The sequence below is a fragment of the Hemiscyllium ocellatum genome, chromosome 18 (genome assembly GCF_020745735.1).
Source record: "Hemiscyllium ocellatum isolate sHemOce1 chromosome 18, sHemOce1.pat.X.cur, whole genome shotgun sequence".
NCBI lineage: Eukaryota > Metazoa > Chordata > Chondrichthyes > Orectolobiformes > Hemiscylliidae > Hemiscyllium > Hemiscyllium ocellatum.
The window spans coordinates 16952972-16968787 of record NC_083418.1 but is presented as its reverse complement, the minus strand read 5'-3'; positions in this window follow the sequence as shown (position 1 = coordinate 16968787).

Below are 15816 nucleotides of genomic sequence, written 5' to 3'. Positions count from 1 at the left end.
CTGGGAGGAGTGTGCAGTGAGTCAGTATCACTGTGACACAGACTGGGAGGGGTTTGCAGTGAGTCAGTATCACTGTAACAGACTGGGAAAAGTGTGCAGTGAGTCAGTGTCCCTGTGATACAGAATGGGAGGAGTGTGCACTGGGTCGATATCACTGTGAAACAGACTGGGAGGAGTGTGCAGTGAGTCAGTATCATTGTGCAACAGACTGGGATGAGTGTGCAGTGAGTCAGTATCACTGTGAAACAGACTGGGAGGAGTGTGCAGTGAGTCAGTATCACTGTGAAACAGACTGGGAGGAGTGAGCAGTGAGTCAGTATCACTGAAACAGACTGGGAGAAGTGTGCAGTGAGTCAGTGTCCCTGTGAAACTGACTGGGAGGGGTGTGCAGTGAGTCAGTATCGCTGAAACAGACTGGGATGAGTGTGCAGTGGGTCAGTATCACTGAAACAGACTGGGAGGAATGTGCAGTGAGTCAGTATCATTGTGATACAGACTAGGAGGAGTGTGCAGTGGGTCGATAGCACTGTGAAACAGACTGGGAGGAGTGAGCAGTGAGTCAGTATCACTGAAACAGACTGGGAGAAGTGTGCAGTGAGTCAGTGTCCCTGTGAAACAGACTAGGAGGAGTGTGCAGTGTGTCGATATCAATGTGAAACAGACTGGGAGGAGTGAGCAGTGAGTCAGTATCACAGAAACAGACTGGGAGAAGTTTGCAGTGTGTCGGTATCACTGTGAAGCAGACTGGGAGGAGTGTGCAGTGTGTCGGTATCACTGTGAAACTGATTGGGAGGGGTGTGCAGTGAGTCATTATCATCGTGCAACAGACTGGGTGGAGTGTGCAGTGGGTCAGTGCTCCTGTGACTCCGACTGGGAGGAGTGTGCAGTGAGTCAATGTCACTGAAACAGACTGGGAGGAGTGCGCAATGGGTCAGTGTCCCTGTGAAACAAAGGGAGGTGTGTGCAGTCAGTTAGTATCCCTATGAAACAGTCTTGGAAGAGTGTGGATTGGGACAGTATCGCTGTGTAACAGACAGGAGCAGGCGTGCAGTGGGTCAGGATCAATTAAACAGACAGGGAGGAGTGTGCAATGTGTCATTATCACTGTTTTACAGACTGAGAGGAGTGTGCACTGAGTCAGTATCACTGCACAACAGACTGGGAGGAGTGTGCAGTGAGTCAGTCTCCCTAAAACAGACGGAGGAGAGTGCATTGTGTCAGTAACACTGATACATACTGGGCGGAGTGTGGATTGTGTCAGTATCGATGTCTAACAGACGGGAACGAGTGTGCAGTGGGTCAGGATCAATTAAACAGACAGGGAGGAGTGTGAAATGTGTCATTATTACTGTGTAAGACTGGGAGGTGTGTTCAGTGAGTCAAGTATCCCTGTTTTACAGACTGGGAGGGGTGTGCAGAGAGTCAGTATCACAAACAGACTGGGAGAAGTGTGCAGTGAGTCAGTGTCCCTGTGAAACTGACTGGGAGGAGTGTGCAGTGAGTGAGTATCTTTGTGAAACAGACTGGGATGAGTGTGCAGTGTGTCAGTATCACTGTGAAACAGACTTGGAGGAGTGTGCAGTGAGTCAGTATCCCTGTGAAACAGACTGGGAGGAGTGTGCATTGAGTCAGCATCACTTTGAAACAGACCTGGAAGAGTGTGCAGTGAGTCAGTATCGCTGAAACAGACTGGGAGGAATGTGCAGTGAGTCAGTATCATTGTGCAACAGACTGGGAGGACTGAGCAATGAGTCAGTATCACTGAAACAGACTGGGAGAAGTGTGCAGTGAGTCAGTATCACTGAAACAGACTGGGAGAAGTGTGCAGTGAGTCAGTGTCCCTGTGAAACTGACTGGGAGAAGTGTGCAGTGAGTCAGTATCACTGAAACAGACCGGGAGGATTGTGCAGTGTGTCAGTATCACTGAAACAGACTGGGAGGAATGTGCAGTGAGTCAGTATCATTGTGAAACAGACTGGGAGGAATGTGCAGTGAGTCAGTATCATTGTGAAACAGACTGGGAGGAGTGTGCAGTGAGTCAGTATCATTGTGAAACAGACTGGGAGGAGTGTGCAGTGAGTCAGTATCCCTGTGAAACAGACTGGGAGGAGTGTGCACTGTGTCAGTATCACTGAAACAGACTGGGAGAAGTGTGCAGTGAGTCAGTATCACTGTGAAACAGATTTGGAGGAGTGCGCAGTGAATCAGTATCGCTGAAACAGACTGGGAGGAGTGTGCAGTGTGTCAGTATCACTGTGACACAGATTGGGAGGTGTGTGCAGTGAGAGTATCACTGTGAAACACAGGCAGAAGTGTGCACTGTGTCAGTATCACTGAAACAGACTGGGAGGAGTGTGCAGTGAATCAGTATCACTGTGATACAGACTGGGTGGAGTCTGCAGTGAGTCAGTATCACTGTGAAACAGATTTGGAGGAGTGTGCAGTGTGTCAGTATCGCTGAAACATACTGGGAGGAGTGTGCAGTGTGTCAGTATCGCTGAAACAAACTGGGAGGAGTTTGCAGTGAGTTAGTATCTTTGTGAAACAGACCGGGATGAGTGTGCATTGAGTCAGTATCACTGTGAAACAGACTGGGAGGAGTGTGCAGTGAGTCAGTTTCCCTGTGAAACAGACTGGGAGGGGTGTGTATTGAGTCAGCATCACTTTGAAACAGAACAGGAGGAGTGTGCAGTGAGTCAGTATCGCTGAAAAAGACTGGGAGGAATGTGCAGTGAGTCAGTATCATTGTGCAAAGGACTGGGAGGCATGAGCAGTGAGTCAGTATCACTGAAACAGACTGGGAGAAGTGTGCAGTGAGTCAGTGTCCCTGTGAAACTGACTGGGAGGAGTGTGCAGTGAGTCAGTATCACTGTGACACAGACTGGGAGGGGTTTGCAGTGAGTCAGTATCACTGTAACAGACTGGGAGAAGTGTGCAGTGAGTCAGTGTCCCTGTGAAACTGACTGGGAGGGGTGTGCAGTGAGTCAGTATCGCTGAAACAGACTGGGATGAGTGTGCAGTGGGTCAGTATCACTGAAACAGACTGGGAGGAATGTGCAGTGAGTCAGTATCATTGTGATACAGACTAGGAGGAGTGTGCAGTGGGTCGATAGCACTGTGAAACAGACTGGGAGGAGTGAGCAGTGAGTCAGTATCACAGAAACAGACTGGGAGAAGTGTGCAGTGTGTCGGTATCACTGTGAAGCAGACTGGGAGGAGTGTGCAGTGTGTCGGTATCACCGTGAAACTGATTGGGAGGGGTGTGTAGTGAGTCATTATCATCGTGCAACAGACTGGGTGGAGTGTGCAGTGGGTCAGTGCTCCTGTGACTCAGACTGGGAGGAGTGTGCACTGTGTCAGTATCACTGAAACAGACTGGGAGGAGTGTGCAGTGTGTCAGTATCGCTGAAACAGACTGGGAGGAGTGTGCAGTGAGTGAGTATCTTTGTGAAACAGACTGGGAGGAGTGTGCATTGAGTCAGCATCACTTTGAAACAGACCGGGAAGAGTGTGCAGTGAGTCAGTATCGCTGAAACAGACTGGGAGGAATATGCAGTGAGTCAGTATCATTGTGCAACAGACTGGGAGGACTGAGCAATGAGTCAGTATCACTGAAACAGACTGGGAGAAGTGTGCAGTGAGTCAGTATCACTGAAACAGACTGGGAGAAGTGTGCAGTGAGTCAGTGTCCCTGTGAAACTGACTGGGAGAAGTGTGCAATGAGTCAGTATCACTGAAACAGACTGGGAGGATTGTGCAGTGTGTCAGTATCACTGAAACAGACTGGGAGGAATGTGCAGTGAGTCAGTATCATTGTGAAACAGACTGGGAGGAATGTGCAGTGAGTCAGTATCATTGTGAAACAGACTGGGAGGAGTGTGCAGTGAGTCAGTATCCCTGTGAAACAGACTGGGAGGAGTGTGCAGTGAGTCAGTATCATTGTGCAACAGACTGGGATGAGTGTGCAGTGAGTCAGTATCACTGTGAAACAGACTGGGAGGAGTGTGCAGTTTGTCAGTATCACTGAAACAGACTGGGAGAAGTGTGCAGTGAGTCAGTGTCCCTGTGAAACTGACTGGGAGGAGTGTGCAGTGAGTCAGTGTCCCTGTGAAACTGACTGGGAGGGGTGTGCAGTGAGTCAGTATCCCTGTGACACAGATTGGGAGGAGTGAGCAGTGAGTCAGTGTCCCTGTGAAACTGACTGGGAGGGGTGTGCAGTCAGTCAGTATCCCTGTGACACAGATTGGGAGGAGTGTGCAATGTGTCGGTATCACTGTGAAACAGATTTGGAGGAGTGCGCAGTGAATCAGTATCGCTGAAACAGATTTGGAGGAGTGTGCAGTGTGTCAGTATCGCTGAAACAGACTGGGTGGAGTGTGCAGTGAGTGAGTATCTTTGTGAAACAGACTGGGATGAGTGTGCAGTGAGTCAGTATCACTGTGAAACTGACTGGGAGGAGTGTGCAGTGAGTCAGTATCCCTGTGAAACAGACTGGGAGGAGTGTGCATTGAGTCAGCATCACTTTGAAACAGACCGGGAGGAGTGTGCAGTGAGTCAGTATCGCTGAAACAGACTGGGAGGAGTGTGCCGTGAGTCAGTATCACTGTGAAACAGACTGGGATGTATGTGCAGTGATGCAGTATCCCTGTGAAACAGACTGGGAGGGGTATGCATTGAGTCAGCATCACTTTGAAACAGACCAGGAGGAATGTGTAGTGAGTCAGTATCATTGTGCAACAGACTGGGAGGCGTGTGCATAGAGTCAGTATTGCTGTGATACAGACTGGGAAGAGTGTGCAGTGGGTCGATAACACTGTGAAACAGACTGGGAGGAGTGAGCAGTGAGTCAGTATCACTGAAACAGACTAGGAGAAGTGTGCAGTGAGTCAGTATGCCTGTGACACAGATTGGGAGGAGTGTGCACTGTGTCAGTATCACTGAAACAGACTGGGAGGAATGTGCAGTGAATCAGTATCTCTGTGATACAGACTGGGAGGAGTGTGCAGTGAGTCAGTATCATTGTGCAACAGACTGGGAGGAGTGAGCAGTGAGTCAGTATCACTGAAACAGACTGGGAGAAGTGTGCAGTGAGTCAGTGTCCCTGTGAAACTGACTGGGAGGAGTGTGTAGTGAGTCAGTATTGCTGTGATACAGACAGGGAGGAGTGAGCAGTGGGTCGATATCACTGTGAAACAGATTGGGAGGAGTGAGCAGTGAGTCAGTGTCCCTGTGAAACTGACTGGGAGCGGTGTGCAGTGAGTCAGTATACCTGTGACACAGATTGGGAGGAGTGTGCAGTGTGTCGGTATCACTGTGAAACTGATTGGGAGGGGTGTGTAGTGAGTCATTATCATCGTGCAACAGACTGGGTGGAGTGTGCAGTGAGTCAGTGTCACTGAAACAGACTGGGAGAAGTGTGCAGTGAGTCAGTGTCCCTGTGAAACTGACTGGTAGGAGTGTGCAGTGAGTCAGTATTGCTGTGATACAGACTGGGTGGAGTGTGCAGTGGTTCGATATCACTGTGAAACAGACTTGGAGGAGTGAGCAGTGAGTCAGTATCACTGAAACAGACTGGGAGGAGTGTGCAGTGAGTCAGTATCATTGTGCAACAGACTGGGAGGAGTGAGCAGTGAGTCAGTATCCCTGTGAAACAGACTGGGAGAAGTGTGCAGTGAGTCAGTATCACTGAAACAGACTGGGAGGAGTGTGCAGTGAGTCAGTATCATTGTGCAACAGACTGGGAGGAGTGAGCAGTGAGTCAGTATCCCTGTGAAACTGACTGGGAGGAATGTGCAGTGAGTCAGTATTGCTGTGAAACTGGCTGGGAGGGGTCTGCAGTGAGTCAGTATCGCTGAAACAGACTGGGATGAGTGTGCAGTGGGTCAGTATCACTCAAACAGACTGGGAGAAGTGTGCAGTGAGTCAGTATCATTGTGAAACAGACTGGGAGGAGTGTGCAGTGAGTCAGTATCATTGTGCAACAGACTGGGAGGAGTGAGCAGTGAGTCAGTATCACTGAAACAGACTGGGAGGAGTGTGCAGTGAGTCAGTGTCCCTGTGAAACTGACTGGGAGGAGTGTGCAGTGAGTCAGTGTCCCTGTGAAACTGACTGGGAGGAGTCTGCAGTGAGTCGATATCACTGTGAAACAGACTGGGAGAAGTGTGCAGTGAGTCATTATCATCGTGCAACAGACTGGGTGGAGTGTGCAGTGGGTCAGTGTCCCTGTGACACAGACAGGGAGGAGTGTGCAGTGAGTCAGTATCACTGTGAAACAGACTGGGAGGAGTGTGCAGTGAGTCAGTGTCACTGAAACAGACTGGGAGAAGTGTGCAGTGAGTCAGTGTCCCTGTGAAACTGACTGGGAGGGGTGTACAGTGAGTCAGTATCGCTGAAACAGTCTGGGAGGAGTGTGCAGTGAGTCAGTGTCACTGAAACAGACTGGGAGGAGTGTGCAGTGAGTCAGTATCACTGTGAAACAGACTGGGAGAAGTGTGCAGTGAGTCAGTATCCCTGTGAAACAGACTGGGAGGAGAGTGCAGTGGGTCAGTGTCCCTGTGAAACAGACAGGGAGAAGTCTGCAGTGAGTCAGTATCACTGTGAAACAGACTGGGAGGAGTGTCCAGTGAGTCAGTATCACTGTGAAGCAGACTGGGAGGCGTGTGCATCTTGCCTAAGAACTTTTTGTTAATTAGTGAGCCGTTCAATTCCTCTGGGAATGTCGTCGGAGTCCGTGGTTGGGCCAACTGTCTTTGACACCCATGTTAGTCAGGGATTCGACAGCGGGTCATACTGACGGGCATTACTGTGGCTGCAGATGCTACCCCAAATGGTGTGTGGTCTCCCTGAGGTCAGTTTCAAGAATACCACTGAATGGCTGCAAGGCTTTCTGAAGCGGGCTGATAAATTGTCAGAAGTTGTGGTTTATTTTGGTACCAAAGATTTTGGTAGAAAGAGGGATCCAGTCCTGCACTGAGAATTTAAGGAACTCAGTAGTAGTTTGAAAAGCAGCACTTCAAAGGTTGCAATTTCTAGTTTACTCTGTGCCATGTGATAATCAATACCAGTAAAGATGATGGAATGTATCCATGTGTAGATAAGGAGTTGGTGTGAGAGGGAAGGTTTCCAATTTCTGATCACTAGGTCTGTTTCTGGGGATGGTGGGACCTTACCCAGAAGACATTCTACATCTGAACAGGATGGGAAGATATTTAGGCTAAATTCTGAGATGTGACAATATTATGGTAGTCACAGCAGGAGGTTCCAACTTTGCCAGTCCTGACTGAATCAGAAAAAATATGAAAAGCTTCGAAGGAAATTGATTTCTTAAAGTCTATCGGCACAACATCTTGGGTTGAAGGTCCCATTCCTGTGCTGTACTGTTTGATGTTTTGTATGGCAGGAGAGCTAAGACATACTAAGTCTTCCAAGAGAGGACATTGGTGCTAATTTTATGGAATGATGCCAGACGAATAGTCAATGTGGTCTGTGGGAGACCACGATGATTTCTTAAGCTCATCCACCAAATGTAAACCGATTCTATTGTGCAATATTCCAGAATCCCATATCTGTACAACCTGTCCCCATCCTCCAACACCAGAAGCAAGGGACTAAACAAGACCTGTGACAAAATGGCAAAGCATACGTGCTGTCAGAACATGTGTGCTGATCAAATATTTGACCCATAGTGGTACAAGTGAGGGTGAAGGCAAATTCCCAAAATATTCACAGCAGGCATCTCATCTGTTGGATCTGCACGTACTTTTCCATTGTATCTGTAGGATTTGGCACAGTTGGAAAACTGTGGAAAAACTGTTCTGTTTTAATCTCAGAATTCACAGACTGGAATAACCAGCGGTAAGTCACTCAACCTGTCATGTTAACACTGATTGTATGCTCCCTTCTGAGCTGCACACCAGCCTGACTTGGAGTTATCAGTGTTATTCACCATCACTGGGCCAGGATCTGCAACCCCTTGTCTCACCCTGCCTCAGGCGTACCTACGCTTTAAGGACTGAACTGAATCAAGAAGGTAGCTCAGTGATTTTTTTCAGCCCTGGTTGAAAATAGATGTTGGCTTTCCCTGTAACATTTACGTCCCATGATATAAGGTAAAGAGAAATGTCAAAAGGCGTTTGAATAAAGCTTCTTGAAAGCCACACTGTTTACTTTTTAGAGGAAGCCAGAAGCTCAAATTCAAATGACTAGAACTGTAAAAGCAGAATAAATAAAAAGGAATCTTTATTTCTTTCATGAACAAATACTTCTCTAACTACTGGATCTGTTGTCTCTGTATTGGCAAACCTCCATCACAATTGGGTCTTTCTCAATGTTTGCTAATATTGTGTTGATACATTACAACTGATTGTGTGGTTGCAAAATGCTTATGAATGCTGTGAGCTCTGCTCTTTTTTGTGGGTCATATTGTGTATTTAATGAATAAACTGATATATCATCACTCTGCCTGATCCAAAAACAATATTTCACTTATGATCCATCATTTTAAAAAGAAAAATTTCAGGGAGCCATACAAACAAAGAACAAATGTTTATAGAATCTCTACAGTGTGGAAACAGGCCATTTCGGCCCAACTAGTCCACACCAACCCTCTGAACAGTATCCCACCCAGACCCATTCCCCTACCCTATTACTCCATATTTCCCCTGACTAATGCATCTAACCGACACATCCCTGAACACTGCAGGCAATTTAGTATGGCCAATTCACCTAACTTGCATATCTTTGGACTGAAAGAGGAAAATAAAGCACCCAGAGAAAACCCACACAGACACAGGGCAAATGTGCTAACTCCACTTCGTCGCCCAAGGCTGGAATTGAACCTCGGTCCCCTGGTGCTGTAAGGCAGCAGTGCTAACCACTGAGCCACCATGCTGCTCTTCCACAACAAGCTTCAAAATCCAAAAGCTATACTGGAATTTCAAAAGAAAATTGGGCAAATGTGGAAAATGTGGGAGAAAAGCAGTGGTGCTATGGAAAACGGGATGTGGATGTGAATGTGCTAGATTTTTGCTTCTGCAGACAGCTATCATGTAAGTGATGGGCTGAATGTCGTCCTCCTGTTTTGTAACTAATCTATGGCTTCTATGAACTGACACAGAGTCCCCACTGTAGCAAGAGCTCGCTGGAATCTTTGCCATTAACGTTCGGGTCTCATAACCCTTTCTCAGAGCTCATGAATTAATTGCCCTGCTTTAGCTGTGGCCCATCTCATCTCCTTTTATTTATCCTGCTTTTGTCATCAACCCAAGCCAAGATAACATGGTGTTTTCAGGTTGGTCAACAATCCTGGAGTCATGGGACTTTCCGCAGGGCAACTCCTTTTGCCCAAAGTGGAGGTGGCCCTGTTTTTGTCTCCCTCCCCCCCACCCCCAATACCCCCCCTGCTTTTGTCACACCACGGCCATAGTGTGTCTGCGTTCAGTTTCCCACTATGTTATAGATTAGAACAATGCCATTTGGCAGGTGGATCACTCCTCTCACAACTTGGTCTCTTTTTCAATGGAGTCTTCAGCCGGAGAACATCCAAACTTCCTTTGTTAAGGTTGGGTGCTCTGCTGGTCTGGCTCCATTGTAGCTCCAAGACAAATGATCATCTCCTTAGGCAGTTCTCCTTTTCACAGCTTACATGGATTTGGCCAGCAGTTTCTCCTTGGCAGAGGTACTCTGCCTCTATGAATAGGAAAGGTCTATTCCTGAGATGCTGCCTGGCATGCTGTGCTTTGACCAGCAACACATTTGCAGTCAGAGGGATATGGGCCAATTGTAGGAAAATGGGGCTAGTTTAGCATTGGAAACCTGGTCAGCATGGATGAGTTGGACCGAAGATTCTGTTTCCATGATGTATGAACTCAGGTTATGCACCAACACCAATATTTTAAAGGCAAATATAGACACATTTTATATCCCTCCGATCATGGAGAGAGCTGAAAATTCGCCCTTCAAAAATATGCTCAATTTTTTAAAAAATTCACTCATGGGTGGTGCTGGCTGGCCAGCATTAATTGCCCATCCCAACTTGCCTTTGAACTGATTGGCTCGCGAGGGCCATTTCAGATTGCACTTGAGGATCAACCACATTGCTGTGGGTCTAGAGTCACATGTAGGCCAGACCAGGTAAGGATGGCAGATTTCCTGAAGAACATCAGATGGGTTTTTCCAACAATTGACGATGATTTCATGGTCATCAGTAAATTTCTTTCTTTCTTGAATTCAAATTTCACCCTCTGCTGTGAGGGGATTCGAACCCAGGTCCATTGGCTGATATTAATAATCTAATAATAATACCATTAGGCTGTGACAATTGAGTGGAGCCTGCTTTCATTTTATTTTGTGAATTCTATAATGTTCAAGATGAAATGTACTGAATTGTATTTTTTTTTACAAATTTTATGGATTATGTTCTTTGCAAAAGAACATTCTGGAAAGAGGTGAGCAATAGTGTTCCTCCCATTAAGCTAACTGGAGTACCATGTGCATAAACCATCAGTTGGGGGTGAACATTTCTTGCCATCTGCTAAGTACATCTCAGTTGCCGGTTGGAATTTTCAAACATGAGACCTCCTGCCTCAGGAAACGAGGATGTTGCCAGGATTGGAGGGTTTGGGCTGGAGAGAGAGAGAGGCTGAACAGGCTGGGGCTGTTTTCCCTGGAGGGTCAGAGGCTGAGGGGTGACCTATATTGAGGTTTATAAAATCATGAGGGGCATGGAGCGAGTGAATAGCTAAGGTCTTTTACTCAGGGTAGGGGAGTCCAAAAATAAAGGGCATAGGTTTATGGTGAGAGGGAAAAGATTTTAAAAGGACTTTGAGGGGTGACTTTTTCACACAGAGGGTGGTATGTGTATGAAATGAGCTGCCAGAGGAAGTGGTGGAGGCTGTGACCGTTACAACATTTAAAAGGCATCTGGATGGTATAAGAATAGGAAGGGTTGAGAGGGATATGGGTCGGGTGCTGGCAGGTGGGACTGGATAAATTTTAGAATATCTGGTTAGCATATACAAGTTGGACTGCAAGGTCTGTTTCGATGCTGTACATCTGTGACTCTGGCTCTTTATCCTACAGGATTCACCATCACCCTTCCCTTTGGATTTTGAGGGTGTTACATGTGGAGCATTCCCTTAAGAATGTGTGGTCAGAGGGGTTTTCATGTGGGAAGATGGAGCGTTCCAAGACAAAGTGATCTGAACTATCTTTCACAACACTGCTGACAGGGGGAAGCTCAGCACATCGTAACTCTGTGTTTAGGTACTGATTGAACTTATTTGGCTGCCACACATGGCTTCGAACAATAGAAATGGATTTTTCCAGGCACAGAAGATCCAAGAATTACGGTTAGACTTTTCTTCACCACTCCAATATCCCAGAAATGAAATAGTCCCAGGAGAATGTGAGAGGACCTGATCAATCTTGGAGCTCAGTTATGCAAGTTCAGTAAACATGGCCAGCACCAATGTGCTGATCTGCCAAATGGACTGTTTGTCTAAATCTATTAACCAGCCACCATCTGCAGAACATTGGCCTGATTTGACAAAACTCAGACACTCATCTCCAAAGTAAATTGTTCATCAGCAAGCCAAGCAATGTTGAGTTGCTGTGAGATCACTCTGCACTCTTTACAAAATGTCAGTCACTTCATCTGCTTCATGATGTGATTTATTTGCATGTAAATGTTCTCATCGATTGTAATTTTTCAGGATTAACTGAGTAATTTTTACAGGAACAACAGTGTGCATTTCTATGGCACCTTTTAATGTGGCAAAGCATCCCAAGATTGTTCAGGTTTATTGAGAAGGCTAGTACAACTCTGCTCCTTCATCGGGGTCGAGTAAATTATGAATAAGGCCGAAGAGGTTGCGTTTGCAAACTATCGTGGTCCTGTAGGAAGGTCAGGTAATTCATCAGGCTCCAGCTTCTACTACACATGTCTCTGTTGTGTTCTACTCTTCACCAGTGACTTGTATTCAATATCCCATGATAACTGCTGTGGGAATTAAAGATGATATTGTAATTATTGGAACAAAATGGGCCTCAGAATGAGTTTTCTAATTTGGGCTGATAAACTGGTCCAATCAGGGAGCCCTAGCTGACAGATATAAGCAGGACTGTTCCCTCTCCAACTCTATTTTGATTTAGTCCCTGCCCTCCCCTTCACTGTTTTGCCCTTTGATGTGAAGGGCACTGCTTGTCACAGGCCACTCGGGTGTTTCCATTCTTCCTGGTGGTGGAAATTAAATAAAGATTTGTGCACTTTGTGTCTCTCACTGTGTCTCACACCTGCACACACACATCATGGGTGCTGGGGAAAAAAATAAGCACTACTGCAGTTAGGCGGTAGTGTGGGGGTTAATTAAAAAGAAACAAAAGAAAAAAAAATAGATAGGAGAAAAGAAAAAAAACTAAGCAGGACTGTCAGGGGTTCTACTCACTCCAGGAGTCGGCTTTGAGCTGTCTGGATCAGTGTCACATACTGTGCATGCGTACGTAAAAGGTGACTCAGTGATGAGTTACTGATCCCTGTGGAGTTATTTCAGATATTATTATGGTTCAATAGGGCCTCCATAGACTGGCAACAGTGAGTGTGCTGTGAAACAGATTGTACTGTACCTGACCTCTGGGTGCATTTTGCTGTAATTGACATCCATATTCTTTCACAGAAACCATTCAAGACCATCCATTCATTACCACGTTCCATTACACCCAGTTCTCATCCTGCTTGGTTCAATCTTCTCTTTTCCTGTTTGTTTCCTATCTTGTTCTTTCTATTCAGTTTTTTGTTTAGAACGAGATGAAAATGCTGGAGAAATATACAATCTGCAAAGCTGCTGATTAATATTGTCTATACAAAACTGATGAAGGCACACAGTTTAATTTTCCAAACATCAGTTCAAAGAGACTCACTGGCACTCAACCAACCTGCGTTCTGATTTCTTCAGTCACAGTTCACCACTCTCGTGTCACATTGAGTAAGATGAGGCAGAGTTGGTGCTGAAAGGATCTGCTGAAATTTAAATTAAAATGAAAACATTTTGTCTCAAATAGCTAAGTTGTCTTTTTCCATTTAGGAAATTATGGCTCATTTAATGCTTGTCAAAATCATTATGTGTAGTTTTCTCTCTCTCCATCTCCCTGCCCTCAACCCCTCTTTAATGGTCTGTTTATGAAAGAAAAACATAAGCAGAATACATTTCATGCATAAAATCTATCCAAAGCACAGTAATTCTGCAAAGTATGTTATTATAATCAGACAATATATACGTGAAGTTGTATCAAAGTTGAAGATTATAAAACAGGGACCCAAAATCCCCCAAAATACTTGGTTATCAGGTAGAGGTTGTCTGAAAGCACATAACAAGCATTGTTCCTTATGATACTTATGATATTTTTATGATACTTACGCTGGTCTGAACATTACTTCCAATTGTCTTTCTCCAGATACTTTTACTGGATGACTGGTGATGCAAGGTGGGATGTTCACTGACGATTGCAGAGTGTTCAGCAACTCCTCAGATACTGAAGCAGTCCGGGCTCACATGCAACAAGATCTGAACAATATCCAGACTTGGGCCAACAAGTGGCAAGTAACGTTTGCGCCCCACAAATGCCAGGCAATGACCATCGACAATAAGAAAGTCTAACCACCGCCTCTTGATACTCAACAGTATTACCATCACTGAATCCCCCATTGTCAACATCCTTGGGGTTACCATTGACCAGAAACTCAACTGGACTCACCACATAAACACTGGCTACAAGAGCAGGTCAGAGACTAGGGATACTGTGGCAATTAACTCATCTCCTGACACCCAAATTCTCTCCACCATCCACAAGGCATAAGTCAGGAGTGTGATGGAATAGACCCCATTTGCCAGGATGGGTGCAGCTCCAATAACTCTCAAGAAGCTTGACGCCATCCAGGACAAAGCAACCTGCTTGATTAGCACCAAAGCTACAAACATTCAATCCCTCCACCATCCATGTTCAGTAGCAGCCGTGTGTACTATCTACAATATACACTGCAAAAACTCGCCAAAGATCCTCAGACAGCACCTTCCGAACCCACGACCACTTCCACATAAAAGGACAAGGGCAACAAGTTCTTCGGAATACCACCACCTGCCGGTTTCCCCTACAAGCCGCTCACCACTCTGACTTGGAAATATGCCACCATTCCTTCAGTTTTTGGGTCAAAATCCTGGAATTCCCACCCTACTGGCATGGGAGGGTCAACCCACAGCAAGTGGATTGCAGCAATCAAGAAGGCAGCTCACCACCACCTTTCAAGGACAAATAGGGACGGGCTATCAATGCTGGGCAGTCACTGACAGCCACGTCCCACAAATGAAGAAGTCACAGCCTTCAACAACTGCTGAAGGAAAGATGAACTGACTTTTATTCAGATTTCAAATTGGTTTAGAGAACAGAGATAGCTGGAGATCAAAACACTTTCTCTCTCTACATCTTGTTCCCAGTCACAACGCTGCTCAGTTATCTGAGGACCCAATCCCATGGTTATCAGTCCATCGACTAATTCATGTTTTACAAAAAACACAGCCATCCAAATCATCTGCAGCCATTTCAATTTCAGCTTGGCCAAGCAGTTGTTTGTACAATTCTTGCCTCAAGGATCAGTTTGTATGTAGCAATCCTTTAAAACACTGGTTGTAAAATGGCTCTTTCTAGTTTCAGTCTGCAATTTTCAAAAGTACAAAAGCAAACAGATATAATCTTTGTAATGGTAATATTAGTATAGTAAGATTTTACTCCTACGTGTCTGTCACAATATTAGTAACAAATGGGGTTTGTGCTAGATACCATGTGACTTGTGTTAGTCACCATTTTGTTGAATGTGTTAGTGTGGTTACATCTGCAGCAAGTCTGTGAGTTGGAAAAATCATGCTCTCAGTTTGACACCAGCACTGCCAATTTAGACTTGACCTCTGTAATGCCGTCTCTGAACATCACACAGGTTGCCCCACCAACCCACCGCTTGGAAAAGAGACAAGCAATTATTTCCAGGTGAACAATTGTCACTTCATTTTGACTGGCTCTGACTGAGTTTAGTGAAATGAATTAGTTTTATTGTTACAAATACTCAAAAGAGAACAGTGAAATGTTTGTAAATCGCCCTTTACAGTGGCAGCTTAGGGACAAAGATATATAGATACTGCTTCTTCAGTTACAGATTAGTTACAAGACTGAAGGGAGTGTCACTGTATGTTCAGGAGGATTCAAGGGTTCTATAGGGGACTGTTTGTTCCCGATCATTGTTGCTGTAGTTTCCGGTCATTTTGTTCGACAGTATGAGAGTGAGATGGAGCAGGGGCAGAACAGATTGAGACAAGTGAAGATGAGGAGGTGCAGAGCCTTCAAGGTTTCTTCACTTCACCCTCATCCCTCACCAGGAACAAGATGGCACCATCTCCACTTTACAAAGGAGATCCTCAGTGAGATCAAACCTGCAGACTCAGAGCAGGGCAAGGAGGCTGCTGCCAGTAACTAGGGAGTAAATGTGGTTGTGAGCCTCCTGAATCTGACTAGTTGTATTTTACCATTTTGTCCTTCATTGATTCTGTAGAGGAAAGGAATACAGAACATTCTGTCTATGTGTGACAATCGTGAGTATACAGAGCTGCTGCGATTCAAGCTAACCTGTCAAAGCAGAGGGCTGATACTGGGTGTGACACTAACCTACAGAGCTCCTTGGTTAACAGCTCCTGGAGATAACTATCCACACCTGGTCAACGGCTTTTTGAGAGCCAGCATGGTCCCTTGGATCAGCTATTTGGATGATGACAGCA